Genomic DNA, 8,502 nt, shown 5'->3' with positions numbered 1-8,502 from the left:
GTGGTGCTACAAACCAATGGAGTAGCTGAAGGTGGTCCTTGGTATACTTTGCCTCTTCACATATGGATTAATAATAACTCATCAATTTTAATTTCAAAAAAGAACTTTTTTAATCTTAACTGTACAAGGAGCCATAGAAGACTAAACATAAATGAAAACTATCAGGTAATGCGTACTTCTTCTTTTCTCTGTGAAACCCGTCAAAAAAAAGAAAACAAGATGATTATGACTAGTGCTTATAAACTGTAGCTCTTTAAGATCTGTAGATCCATTTATATGCACTATTTCATTTAATCTTCATAATAATCATGTGAGGCAGGTGTTATCCATTTTATAGATGAGAAAATTAATGCAGAAGGAACTCCAAGGTCACAAAGCTGGTGTGACATTGGCAGAAACTAAACTCAGGCCTTTCTTACTCCAAAATCAATACTCTATCCATTATACCAAAGTGCTTCTTGAGAGAAAATTAGGCTTATAAGAACACTTCATATAAGGAAGATTAGTTGCATGGCATTTTCATAGAAATAATCAAATGCAAGTTAGGTCATATTGTCTTATTAGGTCATCTTTTCATATGTCCAGTATCTGAATAAATGTGCTAAGCAAATTCAGGTTTTTCTTTGTACTGCATGTCACAGTTCATCAAACTACTATTATCTTCTGAAAGAATGAGCAGGTTTAGGTTACTGCAAATCCAGTGTACTACGATGAAAAGAGAAGTGGAATTCCAAGTCAGAAGATCAATGTTATCAGTCTTTGACATTGAGCTCAGAGACCATGGACAAGCTTTGATTTCATCATCTATGAATTTGAAACAATAATACAGTACTTTCTATCCCTTCTCTTCACCAGGTTATTGTAAACAAGACATATTTTAACCTTAAAGCACTACACATGTGTAAACTATCACTATTTTCCCAGGAGAATGTCAAGGGATTCATTTTAAATGATGGAGATTCCCTCTTATCTTTGTTGAAGATATTTCCTTCAAGCCCTAAATCAGGTGCACTTCCATCAATGGAACTTTCTCTGATCAATCCCTTTCCTTCCCCCTTTCCCTACTCCCCAAGCATTCTTTAATAACTAGGTACTGTATGAGAGTCTGGAAAAAAAGAAAAAAATTAAACAATCTCTATCTTCAAAGACATAAGTTGAAAATGTGCCCCACATTCTCAAATTTCTCATGGTTCTTTGTCTGACTTTCCTTTGTCTTTATGATATTCTCTGTTTAGGATCTATATTTGAATAAATTAAGAAATTCGCATTCAAGGAAGTCTTTAGGTTTTATGAAGGCAGAGACTATACATTTCTCATCTTTTGTTATCTCAAGGACTTAGTATTTCACAAACTGAGGACAACGAACACAGGTAAGAATGAATTTAAATTTTAAAAAATCTAAATATTTTTTCCTTTTTAATTCTACACTTTATGACTACTTTTATGAGAGTTAATGTCATTACACTGTTAACTATGTATGTTTATTTTCTATAAATATAAAAGTCTGGCATCAACATCCTGTGCTAAGTCAAAAAAAGTTGCATACACAACCATTTAGCATTGCTCTGAAAGTATACAGAATATGTACCAGATGCCAAAGATCTGAAGCATCTGCTACTCCCAGGCTGGTTTGTTGCTCTTCTGCAAACCCAAGAAAGGAGATTGAGGGCAGTACCAAAAGAAAGTCCTACAATAAAAAGACTAATAAAGGAATTCAAGAAATCCAATGCTATAATTAACAAAGAATCTAAATATTCTGTTTTCTATCCCGAAGCAGGATTAATAAAACATTGGTGTTCCAAAAACAACAACAACAAAAATCTTCAAAGCTTAACTTTAAAAAGCAAAGAATCTGGGCTAAAAAAGAGAGGAGGATCTAGTCAAATATTTTGGTTTAGATACAGTTCCTTGTCACCTCACCCACCCACCCCCATTTCTAAGGCCTGTGGCTTCAGACCTCCTTGGCATCTTTTTCATCAGTCTCCCTAACTCAGACCACAGCTTATAAACCTCAACATTTTTATCAAGGAGGGCCAGGATCACCACAAAGCCCACCAATCTCTGCCCCTCCTTTTCCATCCTGTATATCTGTATCATTTTGTTCTCTTCAACAACAAAAATTCTCCCCCTCCTTCCCGCCCAAGAAACCTGAGTAATTCCAACCACCACCCACCAAAAATGTAAATAAGTAGATAACAATTCCATCATAATGACTGATACAAGACTATTTAAAGAATCCTTTTTAATCAAATGAGTTTCTTACCTAGTCCAAATTTAAAAAGTCAGTCAATGTCTATTTAGCATCAGCAGAGTGTAATGCTGGGTGCTAGTAGTTAGATAGAACTTTTCCATTTACCTCATGGCTAAGTAATCTTGTAAAGACAACATATCCAATTATAAAGCCTTTTCTGTACTCCTTTCAAATTTGAAAAACTTCATGAGGAAACTGAGGCTCAGTTAGATTATGACTTGATGAAGGCTGGCAGAATGGAAAAGCCCTTTCTATAATTTCACTTCTCGCCAATTTGCCATTGTCCTATAGCTTTGTTTTTTATCAAAGAGAAGATTGTTGAAGTGGGGAATGAGGACTTCAATGGAGAGCGAAGGGAAGACAACCGAGAATAGGATACAAGACCTAGTTGAATTTGGTCATTATCCTCTGATCTCATCACCATCAGTACCTCTCATCTTTGGAATCTCTAAAACTCAAATCTCTGCACGACGTAGCCTGCAGTGTTTTTTTATCTCTCTTTTAAAAATATATTGTTTAAAAAAAGGAAACACATTCCATCATGGGCATTTTAAATAGTATAAACTAAATTATCCCAGAAATATATAGCTAGTAGGAGCAAAGATCAAAGTAGGAAACTTTTTATACCTTGCAAAGTTTGTAATGATTTAATTCTTCTCTGAAGCATTAATTTTAAGGTACTGGGTCCATTCTTCTTTATTCTCTCTTTTCTTCTGCTTCACTCCCTTCCACTCTGGATGTTAATGTTAGCTCAGTTCCAGTCATTGCTATGTATTTGGCTGGTCAGTCTCCACCATCTATTTTTCTAGCCCCTATATGAGGGCAGAAATATGGAGTTCTTAGACTAGAACTTCCTTCCTAAATTTCTGAGCTTAGGCATTTTTTAGAATACCTTACCTTTAATAAAGAACTAGAAAATCAATCTTGTCCTGTATGCATTTTCCTTATCAGCATCCCAAAGCTATCTCCCTTAAGGGTTCAGATTTTGCCACTCCCTTACCCCTTACCTTAAAACTATATATATATATAAATTTTAGTTATTATTTGACCATTCTCTGGACCCATAGCAATTACATTCTCATGGGCACTTTCTGGTCTTGCTTTATTATTCTCTATTTTTGCTGGCTCATCTAAAGCTTGTCCTTTTAACTAGCTCTCCCTTTGACCTTTGATATTCAATGTCCCCTTCTGTTTAGGTTTTTGCACATGCCTCTGAACCTATGGATGAGATCACCCGACCTCTATGGGACTAGATTCCCATGATTTTTGCAGCAGTTGGAGGTGCTTTGTTCCTGTCATTCCACTCTAGGTTCCCCAATCATTGACTGGATTGGCAGAAGTACTCTTAAATCAATGGACAATGATCATTCTAAGCTTTCTCTATTCTCAGCTATAGGTTCAATTCACTTCTATGTAATAAGACCTATGCATCAATATCTATGTTTGGGGAACTCTCCTTCCTGGGATGAATCTGCAAAACCAACTGATTTAACAACTAATATTCTAATATCTCTGTTTGGCATGAAAGTAAATCTAGGTTAACAATGAACATACATTGTCTTTTTTCTTAGTTGAAAAAAAATCTTTCTCTAACCTCCTGAAATTACTTTTTATCTACTTGAAATACATTTATATCCATATATAAACTGCTTCTCCCAATAGAATGTGGGCTCCTTGAAGGCAAGGAAAGCTTTATTTTTATTGCTATGTCCCAGAACCTAGCATATTCCCTGCCTCAGTTGCTTATTCACTGATGTACTGTTAAATCATAAAGGCTTCAGTTATGGACTGGTGATAATTATTCCATGGATCAGCCTAATCCAAGTTTGAAGGGTTCATTTTCAGATCAGACAGTGTAATGTTGTACTCCTTTTTTCCATCTCTAGGACTTCCTCCTTAAGTCATAAAGAAATTTAATATACATTGGTAGGGACTATGACCCATTTGATAAAATCAGAGATCCATGAAGAAGTGAGGTAGAATCCCAAGCCCCAGTGCATAAAGTAAAATTAACATCCTCAGTTCCTTGATCCCTTTAGAGGTCAAGGAAGGTAAATATCCCACAGACACTGCCATACCTAAATTTGTGCAGAGAGCCAGGTTTACAGCTTTAATAAGAGAGAAATATATCAAGAATCCATCTCTCTAGATCACTGGTAAAGAGCTAAAAGTTCATGAGTTCATTTCCCATAAAACACATGAATCTAATAAGTACTGCAACTAGTCCACCAGATTATTGTACTACACAACTAACTGACACAATCAGATAAGACTTTCAAGGTCTTTTCAATTCTAAATAGAACACAGATCAGAAAATTTGGCTCCTTGGGAAAAACCATAGCCAGCATAAACTGCTGTCTATTGGATAATGGGGATGTCACTACCATTATTCTAAAATCTTAGACTATTTTTTCCAAGTAAGCTTTAAACACATTCTAGCTATTTTTTAAAATTAATTCTCAGATGGCAGCAGACAAGGAAGAAAGAATCAAGCAGAATATGTACCCTGGGGACCTTTCAACCCAGCCATCTTGCAAATAATTCCACAGTGGCACAGCCAGAGTCTCAAAGTCAATGATTTCCATTATCCTCACTAGATAATAGTTACGATTATCTCAATCATGTCAACAGTGGGGAACTAAAGCAAAGAAGGTAGTGCTTTGCCCCAGTTCAGTTAGAGCTAAAAATTCAGAACTTCTAAATTTCTAGTCATATTTCTTTTCAAAACCATGATATTCTTTTCAGAGCCATAATTTGCACTAGTCCTAAAACAATGATAAAATTAGAATCATTTGTATTGATATAGTGTTTTAAGATTTCAAAAGCTTTTTATGCATATTATCTCATTTGATTTTTCAATCACAATATAAGATGGGTACTAGAGACGTTAGAGTCATTTTGCAGACAGTGAAACTGAGGATGATCAGGGAAGACAAGGGACTTAGACATAATCATTCATCAAACACATCTCTTCAGTCCATATCCAGAACATTCTCCCTTATCTCTTTAGGTACTGAACATACTGTTTTGAGAAATCAGCTTTTCAATAGTAGAGATCCCTTTTTGTTTTCATTATATAAAAAATGCCACCTAATAATTCATTGATTGAGTTATAACTTTTTAAAATAATACTTCCAAAGGAAATTAGAGATATATCAAGCATTTCATGGTAGGGATCTATGACAAAAAGTGTGAAAAAATATTTTTGAGGTGATCCCTCATTGTTAAGTTCAATAATAGTCTAAATATGAGTCATAACTTTCTTTCAAATGTGGTTTATCTGAAACCAGATTATAATTATTATCTCAATACTATAGATACTGAGTGAATTTTGCTGATTTTTCTCATCAATAGAGGTATCCAGTTTTAACTAGAAGAGATTGCCCTGGACACCTTTGTAATTTTTTTGTGTGGTTGCCAATAATGTCTCAAAGATAAGAGATGGAGGGAGGAATATAGAATTATCAACTATAGGTATACCTCAGAGTCATTGTGGGTTCAGTTCCAGACCACTGCAATAAAATGAATATTGCAGTAAAGCCAGTCCCATGAATTTTTTGGTTTCCCAATACATATAAAAGTTGTGTTTATACTATACTGTCATCTATTAACTGTGCAGTAGTATGTATTGTTAAAAAAATGCCAACCATCATCTGAGCCTTTAATAACTCATGATCTTTTTGCTAGTGGAGTTCTTGCCTTGATTTTGATGGCTGCTGAAATGTCAGGGTGGTGGTTGCTGAAGGGTGAAGTGCCTGTGGCAATTTCTTAAAATAGGACAAGAATGAACTTTGATGTTTTGACCAACTCTTCCTTTAACTTGATCACTTAAAGATTATTGTAGGGTTATTAATTGGACTAATTGCACAAAGATGAGAATTAGACTTATAGTAGCTGATGAGATCATCTAGTGAGAGATTGTAGAAAGAAAAGAAAGTAGGCCAATGTAGAGATTAAAAAAAAAAGATCCAGGACAGTTTTGGGTACCCAGAGTTCATTGTTGTAATATGGAAAATGACCCTGTCTAAAAGCTAAAAGAAACAAAGTTCATTGACTTTTCCCTTCTTTAATCCATCATCTCTGAGACTAGAGAGCTCCATAGGGTATGAGAAGAGATTCTTAGGTTACCTTTCACCCAAAGAATTTTCCTTATTCTCAGTTTGGATTCCACTTCTTGCTTAGAAATAAGAGATGGAGGGAGAAGCAAAGCATTATCAACCGTAGGCATACCTTAGAGATATTTTGGGTTTAGTTCCAGACCACTGCAATAAAACGAATATTACAATAAAGCTAGTCAAATGATTTTTTTGGTTTTCCAGTACACATAAAAGTTGTGCTCATACTATACAGTCTTCTATTAACTGTACAATAGTATGTATTGCTAAAAAATGCTAACCATCCTCTGAACATTTAATAACTCATGATCTTTAGGCTGGAATTTCAAAGTTGCATATGAATTAGAAGGAAGGGAGACAGGCAGATTTCACTAAGTAGGGGTGCCCAAGCTGTGTAGTGAAATAGGGAACATGTCCTATTAAGTTAAGAGTAAGAACACTGGGGTAGGAGGAAAAAAAAGAAAGGGGAAAAAGCAGGTAAGAATGATAACAATCAAGCCAGTTAGGTTGCACAGTACATAGAGTGTTGACCCTGAAGTCACGAGGTTCTGAGTTCAAATTCAGACTCAATCATTTGATACTAGGTGTGTGACCTTGGGAAAGTCACAATACCATTGTCTTATGAAAAAAATGTTAACAATACATAATGAAAAGTGTAATGATTTTAGGATCAAATGATCTGAGTTCAAATCCCAGCTCTTCCAATTACAACTTTTATGACTTTGGGAAAGTTGTGTAAGTTCTCTAAATTCTTTTTTCTATATCTGCAAAATGAAGAGTTCATTAGATGACCTCTATAGGACTCCACAACTCTAATTTAATCATCCTCTAAGGGTTGGGCAATTTTTTTTAGGTTAGCTTAAATCTCAGTCAATAAACTTCCTATTTGGGCCAGTTGTTTCCCATAGGTAAGACAATTTTCAACTCCTGAGGTGATTCCAGAATGTACAATATTTTACCATATCTGCAACTCTTTCCCATGGATTGGCACAAAAGTCTCTTGTTTCTTATATCAAAGTATAAATAAAGATTTGCCCAAGGCATTTTGAATGTTTTGTACATGTAAAGCAACAATCTGAGGTGTTCAAAAGTTGTTTTAGAACCCCCAAATAAGAAGTTTGATCTCCTGGTTAATCCAGTGTCAATTTTAACATTAATAAATTACTAATTTATTTTCCCTCATTTGGGGACACACAGTTTCTTCCACAGGCAAGTACATCCCCAACTCCTTACTGTGTTGCTGCTTTGTAAATTATAAAGACCTATATGAATAAGAATTATTGGTATTATTAGCAATTGTAGTAATGATGAAACAATTAGTAATCATTCTAGTATTAATGATAAAGTTAATTATGATTATTCCCTAAGACCTTAAAAGTGCTCAGTTGGCAAGAGAAAGATAATGCCAGTGAAGTCTTTGAGGTGGTAAATTGGGAATAATCCTGATAAGAAATTCTAGAAGTGGTGAACAGAGTAGCTTATTGTTGTAGCTGTTGCTGCATTTCCCCCTCCGCTCCCCATGCTTAGAAAACTGTAGCTGTAATAATAACTATATGAGTCAGGGTTCCTGGACCAGGATATTGTTCTCTTTGAGGGAGTAAATTTATCCTTTGGGAAAGAAAAGTCCCATTCTGTTATTTACACAAAGAAAAGTCCCATCCAGATTCTACCACCCTGCCCCCACTGTGTTGACAGTCTCACACACACAGACACACACAAACATATAGACATACAAAGACACACACACAGACATACAGACACACACACACACACACATTTAAACCCATCCTGGTATTTCATATTAGACAGGCAGAGGGAAAATTCCACTTCATTGGGCTACTTTGCCCTTACATTCACCCCTAACAAGCTGTCTTAAAAGTGACCATGACTCTTTTGAAATCAGACCCCCCCCCAATAAGGGAAAGAGCTGCCAAGTACAAAGGTCAGCTGATTTGAAGGATGGCAAATTCAGCAAAGTGACTTCTCTGTGGGAAGCTGACCACAGCTCTGGCTGCCAGCTTCACTACTCTCACTGGAAGACTATATTAACACACTGAGAGTGGCAGTTTTGGAAAAGGCCATAGGGAAGAGAGAGAGACCTTAAAAATAGTAACTTTTGACTTTTGCTTTTAAAGT

Source organism: Macrotis lagotis, chromosome 4, assembly GCF_037893015.1.
Source record: "Macrotis lagotis isolate mMagLag1 chromosome 4, bilby.v1.9.chrom.fasta, whole genome shotgun sequence".
In the NCBI taxonomy this organism is placed as follows: Eukaryota; Metazoa; Chordata; class Mammalia; order Peramelemorphia; family Peramelidae; genus Macrotis; species Macrotis lagotis.
Note: the sequence above shows the minus strand (reverse complement) of the source record.